The following is a 20097-nucleotide window of genomic DNA, read 5'->3' on the forward strand; positions in this document are numbered from 1 at the left end:
CCTTCCGTACAAAATATGGACTATTCGAATACAAGGTGATGCCTTTCGGGTTGTGCAACGCGCCTGCTGCCTTCCAATTCTTCATGAATGATGTCCTTCGGGAACTCATCGATGTCTGTGTTATTGTTTATATCGATGACATTCTTGTGTACTTCTCTTCCGAATCTGATCACAGAAAACATGTCAGGGCCGTCCTAGAGAAATTGCGACAGCACAAAGTGTTTGCCAAGCTGGAAAAATGTGTTTTCCATACCACCGAGGTTGAGTTTCTGGGATTCATCCTGACACCTAAAGGGGTCCGAATGGATTCATGGTAAGTGGATGCCATCCTCAAATGGCCATCACCTAATTCAGTGAAAGGTGTCCAAAGCATGCTTGTTTTTGCCAACTTTTATTGCAGGTTTATCCCAGAGTTTTCACGTGTGGTGCAACCCATCACTGCACTCTTGCGAAAAAATAAACGTTTTGAATGGACCGAGGAAGCCGAACAGGCCTTTCAGGAGTTGAAAGCCAAGTTCACGTCCGCACCTATTTTGAAGCACCCGCGTCCTGATCTCCCATATATAGTCGAAAACGACGCGTCCAGCTTAGCCATGGGAGCTGTCCTGTCTCAGAGAGACCCTGAAACCAACCAACTGCACCCTGTAGCATTTTGGTCCAGAAAGTTCTCACCGCCGGAGATAAATTATGCGATTACCGATAAGGAACTATTAGCCATTAAGTCCGCCTTTAAGGCTTGGCGGCATTATCTCCTCGGCGCCCGGCATACCATCACCGTGATCACTGATCACCGAAATTTACAATATTTAAAAACTACCAAGGCTCAATCGTCTCGACAGCTCTGATGGGCTTTGTTCTTTGCTGAGTTCGATTTTGTAATCACCTACCGCCCCGGTTCTAAGAATGGTAAGGCGGACGCTCTATCCCGAATTGGAATGGAAGAAATAGACACAAACTCAGAACCTGTGCCGATAATTCCCGAACAAAGAATTTTGGGAATAACTACTTTACAAACCATTGAAGACATTCAAGCACGAGTAAAACAAGTCCTGGACTCTTCAGCCTAGCAGGATTGGATCAAAAAGGGGTCTAACTTTTCAGTCAAAGATGGCTTACCTTACTTCCAAGGACGCTTATTTTTGCCAGAAAAGGAATTGCAAGAACTGGTTATTTCCCGTCATCATGACACCCTGATGGAAGGACATAGGGACTATTTTTTCATAGGGACTATTTTTTCACTCGGGCGTGGCCAGGGAAGGATACATACCTAGTTGGGGAAGGATACATACCTGGGACTTCTTTGGAGGCTATTTAAGCCACACCCAGACAGCAGCTCATGCTTCGCGTTGTTCTGCTTCCTGCAGCTTAACGCTCACCGTGTCTGCTCCTGCTCCTGGACTACAGCCTCGCCCGTCTTGAACCTGGAAGACCTGCAAGGAACGAAGAGAAGAGAAAGGTGAAAACCAAGGATTATTTCAAGCTTCTTACCTGCATCCGGAATCTTCTTGCCAGCATCCCTGAAGGAAGACTTCAATTTAAAAGCATTGCGTTGCTCGCTGCAGCGACACGCTTCACTCACCTGTCCTGTCCTCGAGACATCTCCCGGCTCCATCGCGGCTGTCAGCATCGGACGCCACATCTCTGCACCTAGGGGAGAGAGGAAGAAACAAAAGGTGAGCAGAAGGACTCACAGAAGGAAAGCCTGATTAACAGCCATAATACTTACCGGCTTTTCTTCCACATTTCGGGTCGGCGCCGCCCCGTTGGCAGGTACCGTACCCCGGCCCCTATGGGGAAAGGACTAGAGACATTTCAGAGGAATGATAAGGACAGCTAGATGGATTGCCCTCATTACTACTCACCTCGGCAGGTTAACCCCTCGACGCATCGCCTTCATTCTGCACCTGAAGTAAAGGACAGATCACAGGTGAGAAAGACAGCATAAAGGGGGCCTCACTTGAACTTTGAACTTTCATCTTACGGCGCATCGCTCAGGAAAGCCAAGTGGATTTTTCCAGCGCCATTCTGAAAACCAGTGAAGTAACTGGACGAACGCGCGCCCCTGCACCAGAAGCAGGATGGAGAGTTCAACCTTCCAAACCATAAGAAGGATATTCCTACGGGCCAAAGAAGCACGATTTGGAGGTCCTGTCCAATCGGTGTTCTGGGTCCTGCGCATCACGCTAGAAGAGGCCGCAGTAATCCAGACTAGATCAGCGCCCCCGTGGGAACCAGGTGGGCGTTATACCTGTTTACTGTTGGATCCTGAGATCTTCGACTCCCAACCTCTTATGGGCCGGGTTAGCCCGTTCCTCATCAATTAGGGTCATTTCGCTCTCTGTTCTTCGTCAGAGATGGCATGTTTAATTTCTTACATTTCCTGGAGCTTGTCTTCCTTCGCCTGTCTCCCTGTGGCCCGCATACGGCTGCGCCCTGTGGGTCCCCTCCGGGGGATCGGATCTGTCACATAGTCTTGGATAGCTCTCCTTATGTCCTCCTCCGTTACCAGGGTCGTCTGCTGACCCATATACTCAAACGTGCGGGAGAAGGTGTAGCCCCATCTGTAGCGCACTCCCTTCCCCCTCAGCAGCTGCGTTAGGGGGCGGCACATTCTGCGTTCGGCCAGTGTGTACGAAGAGAGATCTTGGAAAATGGACACCTGAGCGTTGTTATATGTGATCTCACGAGCCTTCCTGGCTGCCTCCAGCACCTTCGCTTTTTCCGTAAAATAGTGGAACCGGACCAAAATAGACCGGGGGCCCCACGCTCTGGGCACCCAGTCAAACGTTGGTTCTGTTTTCATCTATTTCGCGAAAAGGAGAGTGATAATGTCTCTCACCACCCGGACCAAATCTCTCTCCATTTCTCCCTCCAGCTCCGGGACCCCAGAAAATCAGAGGTTATTCCCCCGTTCTCTATTTTCAAAAGCGTCCATTTGCCTGGCCCTTTCTTCATCCCTTTTCTACAGGGCCGACAGTCTTAAGTCCATTTCCAACTCTTGGGTCACTGACGACGATTGGTTGGTCTCTAGCTGTAGCAGTCTGTCCTCAACCTTGTCCACCCTTTGGTCCATCTTTTCCAATTTCTGGGCAATGTCTGCTCGCATGTCCGAATTTCCTGCAGGACTGAGGCGAAACCCTTTTCCATTGTTGTGGTGGACAGGGACGGGGTCTCCGACTGGGCCATTCCACGCTCTCGGTCCAGGCCGCTGTTTCCACTCCTTGCCTCCTGGTACCGGTAGTCCTGGAGGCTTTTTCGCCAGCTCATCTGGCCCCTGTCCCCGATCTTCAGACGGTGCCCCATAGGGGAGGACGGGGGGGAGGGGACCGAATTGGAGACTTGACCCCTTCCCTTCAGTCTTGACCGCCTCGGAGGGACCACCTCTGGGCGGGCACACGCCCCACCAACCTCGGGTGGGGGTCTCACACCCTGTCTGTTCTCCTTGTGTCCTTCCGGGTCCTCCTTGCACTCCTAAGGGGGGGTGATATGGTCGTTGGGGTCTGCGTAGACAGAATCACGGGGTGTTCACTCGGGGGGGGGGTCCAACCGTCATGCCCCCCAGGCTATTCCAGTTGTCACTGCTCCCCCCTCGATTGCCGGCAGGCGGGCACATTCCCTGGGTTGGGGACCAGGGGCCACCACCTGCACGGGGTCTGGGCGCAGGGACCCAGCCCCTCCGCTAAATGTCCCAAGACGGATGCGGCACTCTCTTCTCACCAAGCACCCCAAGGGGAGGAGGTCCGCGATCCCTGCAGCCGGGAAGCCGTGCTGCTGACTCTACTGTACCTGACAGTGCACCAAGCGCCCCAGGCGTCCTCTATCTGGGGCCCCACCAGTGTTGGGGTTGGGAGCTAGTCCCCCACCCCCTCCGGAGCAATGTAGGCCCCAGTGGGCCTGCGAGCGCAGGCCCGCGGTGTCTCCACTCTAAAGTCCTTCCAAGGTTCTGTGGGTAGAGGCCCCGGTGCTCCCGCTGCTCGTCTCTGTGCCCAGGCCCGGGGGGGGGCTGGCGTCCTCGCCGCCGTTGGACCTGGGCCTCGGGAGCGGATCTCCTCCGAGGGGGGGGCACCCGCAACGCTCCGGTGCCATCCTCCAGCGCCGGGGGCCTCCACAAAAGGTTTCCCCACAGGTCCTCCGGCATTCACGCGGGAGGGATTGGGGAGGAAGAATGGCCGAGCAGTCGGGCTCTCACGGTTCCGGCGCGCTGCAGCCACTCTCGATGCCCCGAGGCCGCTCTGATCACAAGCGGCTCGCCTCCCTGGGCAACGGGTTCTCGTTCTCCATCACCAGGGGGTCCACGGACGTCGCTCTTTCTGCCGAGGGGCCCCTGGGGGTTCACCGCATCGACGAGCTGCAAATATCCTGCTTGGGGTGTCTGGGGATGCTCAATCCCTCGTTTTAGCCCAGCTTCGGCGGGAGCACAGACCTCAGGCTGCCATAGCCTGTGCGTACCCTGGTCGGTTCTCCTATTATTAATGAAAAGGTGTCCCATGGTATTTAAAAGGCAAGGCATTAATATAGAAGCCTCCAGTTTCACATTCAGATCACCCCCTAACAGTTTCATTTTCTCCAAAGTCACATGACTTGGACATCTGCTTATCTATGTTGTCTGTTTATACGCAGTCTTTGAAGCCGCATTAGGATTTGCTGAGAGGTAGTTTATTGGGGGCCATAACAGTCCTGAAAAGTCAGTTCTGTGGTCTTTCTTATCTGACCCTTCCACAATTTTGATCTAAAAATGTGTATTGCTTTGGATTTAACTGAAACAGACCTGTTTTCCTGGTGAGTGTCAGCCAAAGGTCTCTGAGGTCAGAAATCCATGTACACCGGCCAGCAGTTCAGTGGGGGAAGCTGCAGCAGCAAGCTACATGCATAATTCTGAGAGAAATAGCATTTTAAATCGGAAAGATGTGTTTTGCATGTAACATTTTACATTGCCTCTGGGCCTTCTGTCCATGTGTAAGGTGTTTCCTCAATATAATTGTTGAAAAGACATAAGTCCCTTTTGTATTGTTCACACATAGGCCACAGTTTAATATGGGAAATCGATATCCATTTTAAAACTCCAAATAAGCTTTTCCGTTTAATGTCAGTTTCTTTGTTGGACAGAACATGTTTGTATTTGTGTCAATGAAATGTCGCTTGGCTTCACTTAGATTTCCAGATCACAGTCTTGTATTACATAACTTCAATGTGACATGCTGCTATCTGTCTTTCTCAGCAAATTTGTGCCTTTTCCCAGTCTACGGAGTCAGGATTTGCAGCAACACATGTCTTTTGCAATGCATTGGGCACATTGAGCAGTTTTCAGTTCTAAGGCACACTCTCCTCCGGCTGAGTGCCTTTCCATTTTGGTAAAGTTGAGGGAGTCCCCTTTTCGTTCATTCACTACGCCTCATGTTGGAAAACAATGTTTTGAACTGACCTGATGTTCCAGTGGGTCTCAACCATCAGCCAGCTATACTTACACAATAGGGGCCTTGCATGGCCTTTTAATTTCTGTCACTCTGGGGCTGAATTTGCACTCCACATGCTCTTCATGGTCCTCCTGCACAAACCTGAGTGTCCCTCCTGTGGGTCTGTGTCAGCCCTGTCTCCACAGCATTTCCTGCTGTCTTCCATGTCAGCATTTGAGCACGTGTGCTGGCGCAGTCACACTTTATGTGATTAGGGAGGCCAATGGTTGCTATGGACGCTCACTGATGGCATGGCGCTAGACTAAGGCGGGAGTTACTCCATGGTTTACCAGACAATCTGAGTCGGTATGGGTGCGTTAACTGCTTCCACATGTGTACTCTGAACAGTGCCTGCAGGGTGCTTGAACTCTGCCACGTACAGATGTTGGTGTACACATGTACACACATGCAGATACCCAAGGGCATGGGAGGCAGCATTGGCATGTTTGCGTGCCACCTATGCATGACAATTCTACTTGAAATCAGTGGTTTGTGTTGCAGGCATTTGACAGACAGGACAGTGCCATTTCCTGGATGACTTGTGAACATGCTGGAGACAGCTTCACCCTGTCAGTCAGGAATATGATGCAATGTGCATACATGGGCACTTGTGTGAGACGTCGTAACTTGCATATGGTGGTGTGCATCTCGCATGTATCTGGGGACCTATGAGTCATTACATCAAGCATCAAGTGTCCATGATGTGTGTCCTGTAGCAGACATGGGCCCTCATTAGGACCCTTTAGTTTTACGGCGCTGTAAAAGTCTGCGGCGCCGTTAAACACTTAGCACCTTACTACGAGGTGCCTTTGCGGGACCCAACCTGAACGGCTGGTCTAGACCAGCCGTTAAAGTAGGGACCCGCAAAGGGACCTTGGTGCTAAGTACAGTATTTGCGGTACCGTACTTAGCGCCTTCCCCAGTCCAATTGAGCCCTATGGGGCGAAAATGGGAATGGGGAAGGGCCATGGTTCAATGGCGAATTACCGCCCCGCCAATCTTGGAATGGGGTGGTAATTCCCCATTGAACCATGGCGGACCCGTTACAACACCGGCACCAACCATGGTGCTAACAGCGCCATGGTTTAGCGCCGGTGTTGTAATGAGGGCCATGGTCCACTGGCATCGCATCCGCTCGGTGGGCTGGCTGTTAGTAGTGTCTGGGTATGTTGGCTTTGGCTGCGTCTGTGATGTACATGTTTACAATGTGACACAGGTTGGCTAATGCATTTTCAGAATCATGACATTTCCATTGAGTAACATGTGTTGGAGTGGTTGCTGAGGCCTGGACTGCTGATTGTCTGCGGATTGTGAGTCCGGTTTGCACACCTAGAAGCTCTGGCTGTGTTTGCTTGACACATGTTTGTGTGACTTAACCGCTATATGTGTTTGATGTGTGTGTCTCAGATAGGGCAGGACCAGCATCTCCATGCATGCACACGAGTCATGGTCCCGACACTGGTGCGTGCCTCAGATGTGGAATCTGTCAATCGACTGTATGTTGTTCTGCCTCGCTGGTGGCAATGTCACCTGAGGTGAAGTGCGACACTGTTGGCCCATTCCTACTTGTGCCATTGCGCTTGTTCAGCACATGTGTGTGGGCCATGCGTGGGTGAATGGTATACAGATGTTGCAACGCATGGGGATGGGACTGTAATACTGCACAGCATTCAATGTCACCAGCCTGATGCGTGGATGTGTTTAATGGACACATTCCAACTGATGGTACAAAGAAGGCGTACATGGTACATTGCCTTGGTGCAGGTAGAGGTGTGTTGTGATGTCAAATGTGCTATGAACGTGTTTGTATGTGGCAACCAGTTCACAATTTGTCTCTCCCCAAAGCTCCACATACACTGCTACAACTTCCCTCCACTCATGGCCAAACCACGCCTCTGCATCTTGCAAGTCACTCCAGACAAGTTTTGGTATTAAGATTTGATTTAATATGTGCTGTAAAAACAGTACATTTGTGCTAACATGTGATGCTGTACAAGGGGCAGTGGGGGATGTGCAGGTATGTGTGTGATGGTGGCATGCTTGGGGAAGAGGGTGTTTCTTCAGGATTTGGTGGTACTTGTTGAAAGGGGTGTCTATGAGGGGGAGGAGCAGGAGCAAAAGAGTGAGATGAGTCACAGATGTGAGTGTGGAGATGTGGATGTGAGTGGTTGCACAAAGGTGATGTGTTTACCATGGAAGTCCATACCTGTCAACCGTGCTTTGTAGGCCAGTGCACACCTCATCTGGGATCAGGCACAGGGTCTTCTCTTCCCTGGGATTCAGTCACGACCCAGGGCCTAGTGGTTCTCAGTGAGCCTGGGTGACATTGTACTGGGTGCATTTTAGTTTCACCTGCTACTTATCATGCAACCACTTCTTTTTGATTTTCCACCAAGTACGTTGCCATATACCCAGGACATTGATTTGCTACGTGGGCCTGAGCCAGTCTGTGATGTCCAAGCATCCGGAGCATGCAGGTCTGAGGTCTGTAGATGAATGAACTCCACCATCAGGTCTACCTCACCTTCTGTGAAGTTCATCTTGCGCCGGGCCGCCTTTGCAGCTTCCATCTTTCAAGACACCACGACCTCTGCAGTGATTGAGGCCACTGGTGTGATGGTATTTATTGATTATAGTGTAGCGTTTGACGTTGATTGGGTTTTGTGCACAATTCATTTTTGTCATGTTAACCATGTGTACTGCGTTGGTTCCCTGTGTGCCCAGGTCTAGTGACCACCAAGTGATCAGGGCAATGCCATTTTCCAAATACACCTTGTAAGCTGATCGTGAGGACATTAGGACCCAGGCGGTAAGGGGTTTACGGCGGCGTAAACAGCGCCGACCCTTACCGCCTGATTCGAGGTCCCTTAGCGCCATGGCGGATTTAACACCTGCTAAGGGACCATGTTGTTAATTACGTCACCGTAATTTACGGTGGCGTAATTAACGCCTTCCCCACTCCCATTATGCCCTATGGGGCAAAAATGGGAATGGGGAAGGGTAAATGGGGATTGGGGACTTACCACCCCGCCGACCTCGGAATGGGGCGGTAAGTCCGCCAACCACCATGGCGTAAACGTAGTTTACGCCATGGTGGTAAAGGTACGACCCAGGCGGTAACTTACCGCCTGGGTCGTAATGAGGCCCATAATGTCTTAATGCGGTCAAATGTTTGGCCATGTATTTGGGTGCATTACGCGTATTTTGTCTTGGTATGTGTTGGAATGTGTGCGTATTTGTGTGTTGTGTGTGTCCTGTTCGTGCTGTGTCTGTGTTGCTTTGTGATGGGCATGTTGACAGGGTGGGCATCCTAGCATTGATGTGACGTTTGGCAGATGTTCTGCTATTGCATGGTGTAATCTCCAATTCAGGAAGTCCGACATGTAAGTTGCATGTGGCAGTGGCGTTGTTTCCTCTGCCTTCCTGCCTCTCCGCTCCATGTGTTATGGGCATTTCTGTGGGTGTGTGCTGTGATTTGTGTGCATATGACTATTTTTGGTCGGTGTGTTGGTGAATGTGTCTTTCGTTTTTGGAGTGTGTCTGTGGGTGTCTACGGGTTTTGATGGGTGTGTCAAGGGTGTTGTGTGTCTGTTGTGTGATGTCCCCAGTGTATCCATTTGAAGGTATTTACAAAGCGAACATGGATCTTGGGAGAGGGGTGTGCCGTGTTGTGATTTAAACCATAAAGATGAGGGTGTAAGTGTTGTGCATGGTGCACAATAGTTTTTGTATTTGCGCTGTACCGGCAGGGATGGATGGTGAAAGTGTCTGGGTGCCTGTGAAAAATGTTTTTGACTTCAAGGTGAAAATGTTTGTCGTGCTTAGGTGTTTGTTATATTACTACGCTCAGTTGTGCTGGCGTGTGTTCCGGCGATAGATGTATCATCGCAGAGTTTTGGACAAACATACCATTTCTTGGTGAATCAGGTGTGACTTACATATGATTTTGTGCACAGTGTAATATCCACCGGGTTGACTGAACGTAACTTACACTGCATGTACGACTAAATGACTTTTATCGACACACAAAAAAGTCATAGTTTGTAAATTTGGGGCAATTGTCTTTTGTTAACAAAAATATAATAATCCAATACAAGTAAAAGAAATTGGGTTTCATTATGAGTTTGGTTGTGCGGGCAAAAGGTGGAGGTAATTCCGTGACCTCAATTTTCTCGCACTGCCACAGTACAAGTTTTGGCGGAATTACCACCAGTAGAATTACTGAGTGGTAATTCTGCCGATTGTTGGAGGAAAAGTGGAGGATGTACCTCCAGGATGATGCTGGAGGTGAATCCTCCATTTTTCCTCCATAAATTGATGGAATTACTGCACAGTAATTCCACCAGTGGCAATTCCACCAACAATCTCCAGTGTAGTCCTATGGACTGCAGAAAATGGGGATTTACAATGCTTACCTCCACGTGTAATCCCATGGTAAATTCATGTGAACAAGTGGTGGTTACTGTAAATCCGTTTGGTGGTAACTCTGAGGATTTACCTCCGAAAAACCACCAAACTCATAATGAGGGCCAATTGTCCTTTATAAACAAAACTGTCCATTGTTATTTGAAAAGGGTTCAAATCCAACAAAAGTAAAACAATATTGTCTTTTTGCCCAAAAATTAAAACAGAATTGTCTTTTTTGAACGGAAATGTAATGATGCAATAAAAGTTATTTAAAAAAATTCCCATTGATAAACAAAAAAAATTGTCCTTTGTTATTTAATAACAGCTGGAAAACAAGCATGAAAAAGCTGTAAAAGGAAAAACATCATAAAGAAAAATGCCACAAACATTCCTCCAAAAAGGAAAAGAAAGCCAAAAAGGAAAATCAGAGCAAAGGCATCATTGGGGAAGAGAGAGTACAAGAAAACATTAATTCCCAAGACATTAACATTATTACAACTGTTCAAAGTACTGTTAATATTAAGAACTGGTAGAAAATATACTTTTTTTATTTGTTGCTTTAATTGGATAGATATACAATTCAACCTTTCAATATTGCGAAAACTCATTAACCAAATAAAACAATACAAGTATTTCCTATTTCATCTCAGCGACCCATGTAAAAATACTAATAAAATTAATACAATCCAAAAATCCCAGCTTTCATTGTTACTCTTTTCCTAAAATATCTAAGGACAGCAAATATCTAATCACTGCTAAAATCTCAGTCTGACACTGACCCCTAAAAATAATTTCTGATAAAATATCTGCGGTTAAGTCTCTATAATCTCTAAAAACACTTTGTAAAAACAATTTTCTCTGGGACAATAGGTTCAGACAGAACACCACCAGATGTTTTAAAGTTTCCATTTCATTAACAGTCTTACAACATCGACATGATTTCTCTTCTTATGCTCTTTATCTAACTCCTTGAACTTCTTTAGTGGGCCACAGATTTAAATGTAGTCTTAAAAACAGCATCCTTATCTTTGGGGAGGAAAACTTAGTTAAATAACCCTGGGATTTATTTATTGATTTCATATAGAAATTACCTCTATTAAAAAAATGTCATATCTGTTACATTCTTTCCAAGTCAGTCTCCATTCATATAGCCACAATTTAGTTTTAGCTCTTATTCTCTAGCAATATAAAATATACTTTAGCAATATTAATTGAACAGGGAAACAGTGACGCTCATTTCACTGGTTGCACTTACAAAAGACACCATTACAGTCCAACTTGATGGCAGTCAGTTTCCACTTCAAAAACAACTGCAGCATGCTAAGTCTACTTTAACATATGATCATGAATAAATGTAAAATGGATTAATACTTAAAATTAAAAAACGTGTTACTTTTCAACAATAACAGCAAATATTAAAAGCATGCAATTAGTTAACTATTCAAACTTTTAAATTGTGTTAGTAAAAAATAAAACTAGTTAATAATTATTTAACATAACAAAAATATTTATACATGTCTTATGTTTTACTTTTTTCAACAGTCTTCTGATGAAGCTTTTTCTTCAATCTCCACAAGTCATTTAAAATATTTGAAACAAAACTGAAAATAGTGATATACTTGTAAATACTCCAAATGTTACTACCGAGGCTGCCTGTACCACTTGTAATCAATCTGATTCACCATGCCAAACACCTAAAATTAACAAAAATCAGTCAGTTAAAATTACACTTTTTTTCAAAAGTGCAAACATCTATTGAAAGTGAAAAACAACCTACATTGACTATTACCACTTTTAGTAGCGTTTCAATAATCAAAACTTCTGTTAAATAACAAAATGCGAAAGATAAACCACCTAGTATTGCAGCTATTACTAGTAGTAGTACAATGGTCCAAATTCTAGGCATTCTGAAAAATAAAACAAATATATCCCCTACTACGGTGACTAGTACTATTACAAAAGTGCAAACTTCTATTATTGAGGCTCCAAAAAGGATTTCTTACCTACCACTACTAGTACCGTTTAAACTGTGCAAAGTCCTTTTATTCTGCAAAAAAAACAAAAATACATCCTAGCACTATTACTACTTGTATTTCAAATGTTAACACTTCTGTTATACATAAAAATGAAACAAGTAATTTGCCTTTTAAACCTAGTTCCATTGCAACAGTGCCAACTCCTGTTGCCTTGACAAAAAACAACATGAAACACCTACTTTTCCAAGTAGTAGTATTTCGATAGTTAAAAGTGTTATAGTCCACAGAAGCAAAAAAAGATGATTTATCTATTTCTGGGTCTTTTATTTGTACATTAGAAAGTTTGCATATAGAGGAAACACCAAAACAAAATGTCCCTAGTTCTGAAAGTAATACAAGCATTTTAAGTTGTGTTCTTGATAAGACCAAAACATAACATAAAAATGTATAGCCCCTCTGGAACAATTCCATTTACCAACCTAAGATCTTGGATTTGGGACTACTTCAAAACACCTGAGCCAGATGATGTGTGAAACGTTACTTAAGTCATTTGGACCATCTGCAAAGGATATTTACAAAGGGCTAACCCTCCAAAATATCATTTAGGACATTCTTCCATGTTGTCACATACTCAAAATAGACATGAGAAGATATACTTTAGAAATGTTTATAGAAATAAAACAATAAAACTCAAACAAAAAACTGTTCTACTGTAGTTAGCACAAGTACAAAACACAGAACTAATAGAAAACATATAGAAAGTGTAACATTTGAAAAAGTACATGAACCAGCGCCTTTAAAATGTCACAAAAAATATCAGATGGCTGATTCTGTGGTACTTCCAACTTTACCAAACATTGATCATGAGTATGCCACTTCTTTTGCAGGCTGCTTGCAATGTGGAACAATAATTACAGTAGGAGAAACAAATGCTGTTACTTGTCCACAAAAATTAAATGATAATCAATTGAGACATACTTTAAAAAAGTAAATATTTATAAAAGCATGTCTTTGCTTTGTATAAAAATTATACATATGTGAATATTTGTACTTCAATTTTTGCGTTTAATCGTTGTTATGTGCGCCAAACCCGTGCATGGCGCACAAGTCACTGCAGCATCCCGAAAGGCGTGCGCGACGCACACAGTGAAAGCGCACAACCTCAGCGCATACACCAGAAAGTGGGCGGGACACGGGGCGTAACGCGCGGAATGGGGAACAACGCGCGAAAATAAGGGCGTAACTGGGGATGTACTGCAGGGAAGCAGACGGAACGCCCACACACACTCGAACCACACGTATTCATGGAATCGAATAGGGCAAAGCCATGCACAGCCAAAGACACGCACAAGCTGAAACACGTCCGCCACACGAAGGCAGGCGGTAGAGTCCCAGCGCATCACAAAAGTGGCAACATACAGCAATTGGGCCTGTGCGAGCGGGGTACGTGTATTTCGGGGGCACGCGGGAAGTTACACACGCGATTGAGCGGGGTACGTGTATTTCGGGGGTGCACGGGAAGTTACACACGCGATTGAGCGGGGTACGTGTATTTCGGGGGCACGCGGGAAGTTACACACGCGATTGAGCGGGGTACGTATATTTCGGGGGCACGTGGGAAGTTACACACGCGATTGAGCGGGGTACGTGTATTTCGGGGGTGCGCGACAAGTCACACACGCGATTGAGCGGGGTACGTGTATTTCGGGGGCGCGTGGGAAGTTACACACGCGATTGAGCGGGGTACGTGTATTTCGGGGGTGCGCGGGAAGTTACACACGCGATTGAGCGGGGTACGTGTATTCCAGGGGTGCGCGGGAAGTTCCACACGCGATCTCATCAGGGTACGTGTATTACAGGGGTGCGCCGGGAGCAGCACATGTGAATTGCACGTGTGGGTCCTCCCAGGTGTTCCCTCTACACCCTCCACGGCCCCTGCAGGTGGCTCACACCACAGGGGCCTACCCAGCACATGTCCCGCAGGCACCCCATCCACCATGGCCATGCCCACCAGCCAACCCACATGTCAACTTGCACTACTGCCCACCAACGCATGTCCCCCTGCACCCCCAGCCACCAGGGGCACCCACCACCAGGCCCCCCCATGTCTCCCACCACCCCCACCCCCCAGCAGTGAAGGGGCAGCCTCCACCAGGCCCCCACCCATGTCCAACTCATGTTCCCCACCACCCCCACCCCCCAGCACTGTGGGGCACCTGCCAGCAGGCCGCCACCCATGTCCAACACATGTTCCCCACCACCCCCACCCCCCAGCAGTGCAGGGGCAGCCACCACCAGGCCCCCACCCATGTCTCCCAGCACCCCCACCCCCCAGCCATCAGGGGCAGCCTCCAACAGGCCCCCACCCATGTCTCCCACCAGCCCCACCCCCCAGCAGTGCAGGGGCAGCCTCCACCAGGCCCCCACCCATGTCTCCCACAACTCCCACCCCCAGCACTGTGGGGCACCTGCCAGCAGGCCCCCACCCATGTCCAACTCATGTTCCCCACCACCCCCACCCCCCAGCACTGTGGGGCACCTGCCAGCAGGCCCCCACCCATGTCCAACTCATGTTCCCCACCACCCCCACCCCCAGCACTGTGGGGCACCTGCCAGCAGGCCCCACCCATGTCTCCCACCACCCCCACCCCCAAGCCACCAGGGGCAGCCTCCACCAGGCCCCCACCCATGTCTCCCAGCACCCCCACCCCCCCAGTCACCAGGGGCAGCCTCCACCAGGCCCCCACCCATGTCTCCCAGCACCCCCACCCCCCAGCCACCAGGGGCAGCATCCACCAGGCCCCACCCATGTCGACCACCACCCCACCCCCCAGCAGTGCAGGGGCAGCCTCCACCAGGCCCCCACCCATGTCTCCCACCACCCCCACCCCCCCAGTCACCAGGGGCAGCCTCCACCAGGCCCCCACCCATGTCTCCCAGCACCCCCACCCCCCACTCCCCAGGGGTAGCCTCCACCAGGCCCCCACCCATGTCTCCCACCCCCCACCCCGCAGCAGTGCAGGGACAGCCTCCACCAGGCCCCCACCCATGTCTCCCAGCACCCCCACCCCCCAGCCACCAGGGGCAGCCTCCACCAGGCCCCCACCCATGTCTCCCACCACCCCCACCCCCCTGCAGTGCAGGGGCAGCCTCCACCAGGCCCCCACCCATGTCTCCCACCACCCCCACCCCCCAGCAGTGCAGGAGCAGCCTCCACCAGGCCCCACCCATGTCTCCCACCACCCCCACCCCCCAGCACTGTGGGGCACCTGCCAGCAGGCCCCCACCCATGTCCAACTCATGTTCCCCACCACCCCCACCCCCCAGCACTGTGGGGCACCTGCTAGCAGGCCCCCACCCATGTCCAACGCATGTTCCCCACCACCCCACCCCCCAGCAGTGCAGGGGCAGCCACCACCAGGCCCCCACCCATGTCTCCCAGCACCCCCACCCCCCCAGTCACCAGGGGCAGCCTCCACCAGGCCCCCACCCATGTCTCCCACCACCCCCACCCCCCCAGTCACCAGGGGTAGCCTCCACCAGGCCCCCACCCACGTCTCCCACCACCCCCACCCCCCCAGTCACCAGGGGCAGCCTCCACCAGGCCCCCACCCATGTCTCCCACCACCCCCACCCCCCAGCAGTGCAGGGGCACCCACCACCAGGCCCCCACCCATGTCTCCCAGCACCCCCACCCCCCAGCCACCAGGGGCAGCCTCCACCAGGCCCCCACCCATGTCTCCCAGCACCCCCACCCCCCAGTCACCAGGGGCAGCCTCCACCAGGCCCCCACCCATGTCTCCCACCACCCCCACCCCCCCAGTCACCAGGGGCAGCCTCCACCAGGCCCCCACCCATGTCTCCGACCACCCCCACCCCCCAGCAGTGCAGGGGCAGCCTCCACCAGGCCCCCACCCATGTCTCACACCACCCCCACCCCCCAGCCACCAGGGGCAGCCTCCACCAGGCCCCCACCTATGTCTCCCACCACTCCCACCCCCCAGTCACTAGGGGCAGCCTCCACCAGGCCCCCACCCATGTCTCCCACCACCCCCACTCCCCCAGCACTGGGGGCACCCGCCACCCGGCCCCCACCCACATCTCCCAGCACCCCCACGCCCCAGCAGTGCAGGGGCAGCCTCCACCAGGCCCCCACCCATGTCTCCCAGCACCCCCACCCCCCAGCACTGTGGGGCACCTGCCAGCAGGCCCCCACCCATGTCCAACTCATGTTCCCCACCACCCCCACCCCCCAGCACTGTGGGGCACCTGCCAGCAGGCCCCCACCCATGTCCAACTCATGTTCCCCACCACCCCACCCCCCAGCACTGTGGGACACCTGCCAGCAGGCCCCCACCCATGTCCAACATATGTTCCCCACCACCCCCACCCCCCAGCACTGTGGGGCACCTGCCAGAAGGCCCCCACCCATGTCCACCTCATGTCTCCCACCACCCCCACCCCCCAGCACTGTGGGGCACCTGCCAGCAGGCCCCCACCCATGTCCAACTCATGTTCCCTACCACCCCCACCCCCCAGCACTGTGGGGCACCTGCCAGCAGGCCCCCACCCATGTCCAACTCATGTCTCCCAGCACCCCCACCCCCCAGCACTGTGGGGCACCTGCCAGCAGGCCCCCACCCATGTCCAACTCATGTTCCCCACCACCCCCACCCCCCAGCACTGTGGGTCACCTGCCAGCAGGCCCCCACCCATGTCCAACTCATGTTCCCCACCACCCCCACCCCCCAGCACTGTGGGGCACCTGCCAGCAGGCCCCCACCCATGTCCAACTCATGTCTCCCAGCACCCCCACCCCCCAGCACTGTGGGGCACCTGCCAGCAGGCCCCCACCCATGTCCAACTCATGTCTCCCACCACCCCCACCCCCCCAGCACTGTGGGGCACCTGCCAGCAGGCCCCCACCCATGTCCAACTCATGTCTCCCAGCACCCCCACCCCCCAGCACTGTGGGGCACCTGCCAGCAGGCCCCCACCCATGTCCAACTCATGTTCCCCACCACCCCCACCCCCCAGCACTGTGGGGCACCTGCCAGCAGGCCCCCACCCATGTCCAACTCATGTCTCCCACCACCCCCACCCCCCAGCACTGGGGCACCTGCCAGCAGGCCCCCACCCATGTCCAACTCATGTTCCCCACCACCCCCACCCCCAGCACTGTGGGGCACCTGCCAGCAGGCCCCCACCCATGTCCAACGCATGTTCCCCACCACCCCCACCCCCCAGCAGTGCAGGGGCAGCCACCACCAGGCCCCCACCCATGTCTCCCAGCACCCCCACCCCCCAGCCACCAGGGGCAGCCTCCACCAGGCCCCCACCCATGTCTCCCAGCACCCCATCCCCCAGTCACCAGGGGCAGCCTCCACCAGGCCCCCACCCATGTCTCCCACCACCCCCACCCCCCAGCACTGTGGGGCACCTGCCAGCAGGCCCCACCCATGTCCAACGCATGTTCCCCACCACCACCACCCCCCAGCAGTGCAGGGGCAGCCTCCACCAGGCCCCCACCCATGTCTCACACCACCCCCACCCCCCAGCCACCAGGGGCAGCCTCCACCAGGCCCCCACCCATGTCTCCCACCACCCCCACCCCCCAGTCACCAGGGGCAGCCTCCACCAGGCCCCCACCCATGTCTCACACCACCCCCAGCCACCAGGGGCAGCCTCCACCAGGCCCCCACCCATGTCTCCCACCACCCCCACCCCCCAGTCACCAGGGGCAGCCTCCACCAGGCCCCCACCCATGTCTCCCACCACCCCCACCCCCCAGCAGTGCAGGGGCACCCACCACCAGGCCCCCACCTGTGTCTCCCACCACCCCCACCCCCCAGCAGTGCAGGGGCAGCCTCCACCAGGCCCCCACCCATGTCTCCCACCACCCCCACCCCCCAGCACGGTGGGGCAGCTGCCAGCAGGCCCCCACCCATGTCCAACTCATGTTCCCCACCACCCCCACCCCCCAGCACTGTGGGGCACCTGCCAGCAGGCCCCCACCCATGTCCAACTCATGTTCCCCACCACCCCCACCCCCCCAGTCACCAGGGGCAGCCTCCACCAGGCCCCCACCCATGTCTCACACCACCCCCACCCCCCAGCCACCAGGGGCAGCCTCCACCAGGCCCCCACCCATGTCTCCCACCACCCCCACCCCCCAGTCACCAGGGGCAGCCTCCACCAGGCCCCCACCCATGCCTCCCACCACCCCCACCCCCCAGCAGTGCAGGGGCACCCGCCACCAGGCCCCCACCCACGTCTCCCAGCACCCCCACCCCCCAGCAGTGCAGGGGCAGCCTCCACCAGGCCTCCACCCATGTCTCCCAGCACCCCCACCCCCCAGCACTGTGGGGCACCTGTCAGCAGGCCCCCACCCATGTCCAACTCATGTTCCCCACCACCCCCACCCCCCAGCACTGTGGGGCACCTGCCAGCAGGCCCCCACCCATGTCCAACTCATGTCTCCCACAACCCCCACCCCCCAGCACTGTGGGGCACCTGCCAGAAGGCCCCCACCCATGTCCAACTCATGTTCCCCATCACCCCCACCCCCCAGCACTGTGGGGCACCTGCCAGCAGTCCCCCACCCATGTCCAACGCATGTTCCCCACCACCCCCACCCCCCAGCACTGTGGGGCACCTGCCAGCAGGCCCCCACCCATGTCCAACTCATGTCTCCCACCACCCCCACCCCCCCAGCACTGTGGGTCACCTGCCAGCAGGCCCCCACCCATGTCCAACTCATGTTCCCCACCACCCCACCCCCCAGCACTGTGGGGCACCTGCCAGCAGGCCCCACCCATGTCCAACTCATGTCTCCCAGCACCCCCACCCCCCAGCACTGTGGGGCACCTGCCAGCAGGCCCCACCCACGTCCAACTCATGTTCCCCACCACCCCCACCCCCCAGCACTGTGGGGCACCTGCCAGCAGGCCCCCACCCATGTCCAACTCATGTTCCCCAGCACCCCCACCCCCCAGCACTGTGGGGCACCTGCCAGCAGGGCCCCACCCACGTCCAACTCATGTTCCCCACCACCCCCACCCCCCAGCACTGTGGGGCACCTGCCAGCAGGCCCCCACCCATGTCCAACTCATGTTCCCCAGCACCCCCACCCCCCAGCACTGTGGGGCACCTGCCAGCAGGCCCCACCCACGTCCAACTCATGTTCCCCACCACCCCCACCCCCCAGCACTGTGGGGCACCTGCCAGCAGGCCCCCACCCATGTCCAACTCATGTTCCCCAGCACCCCCACCCCCCAGCACTGTGGGGCACCTGCCAGCAGGGCCCCACCCACGTCCAACTCATGTTCCCCACCACCCCCACCCCCCAGCACTGTGGGGCACCTGCCAGCAGGCCCCCACCCATGTCCAACTCATGTTCCCCAGCACCCCCACCCCCCAGCACTGTGGGGCACCTGCCAGCAGGCCCCCACCCACGTCCAACTCATGTCTCCCACCACCCCCACCCCCCAGCACTGGGGCACCTGCCAGCAGGCCCCCACCCATGTCCAACTCATGTTCCCCACCACCCCCACCCCCCAGCACTGTGGGGCACCTGCCAGCAGGCCCCCACCCATGTCCAACGCATGTTCCCCACCACCCCCACCCCCCAGCAGTGCAGGGGCAGCCACCACCAGGCCCCCACCCATGTCTCCCAGCACCCCCACCCCCCAGCCACCAGGGGCAGCCTCCACCAGGCCCCCACCCATGTCTCCCAGCACCCCATCCCCCCAGTCACCAGGGGCAGCCTCCACCAGGCCCCCACCCATGTCTCCCACCACCCCCACCCCCCAGCACTGTGGGGCACCTGCCAGCAGGCCCCACCCATGTCCAACGCATGTTCCCCACCACCACCACCCCCCAGCAGTGCAGGGGCAGCCTCCACCAGGCCCCCACCCATGTCTCACACCACCCCCACCCCCCAGCCACCAGGGGCAGCCTCCACCAGGCCCCCACCCATGTCTCCCACCACCCCCACCCCCCAGTCACCAGGGGCAGCCTCCACCAGGCCCCCACCCATGTCTCACACCACCCCCACCCCCCAGCCACCAGGGGCAGCCTCCACCAGGCCTCCACCCATGTCTCCCACCACCCCCACCCCCCCAGTCACCAGGGGCAGCCTCCACCAGGCCCCCACCCATGTCTCCCACCACCCCCACCCCCCAGCAGTGCAGGGGCACCCACCACCAGGCCCCCACCTGTGTCTCCCACCACCCCCACCCCCCAGCAGTGCAGGGGCAGCC

The sequence above is a fragment of the Ambystoma mexicanum genome, chromosome 2p (assembly GCF_040938575.1).
Source record: "Ambystoma mexicanum isolate Mex_15411 chromosome 2p, UKY_AmexF1_1, whole genome shotgun sequence".
Lineage (NCBI taxonomy): Eukaryota > Metazoa > Chordata > Amphibia > Caudata > Ambystomatidae > Ambystoma > Ambystoma mexicanum.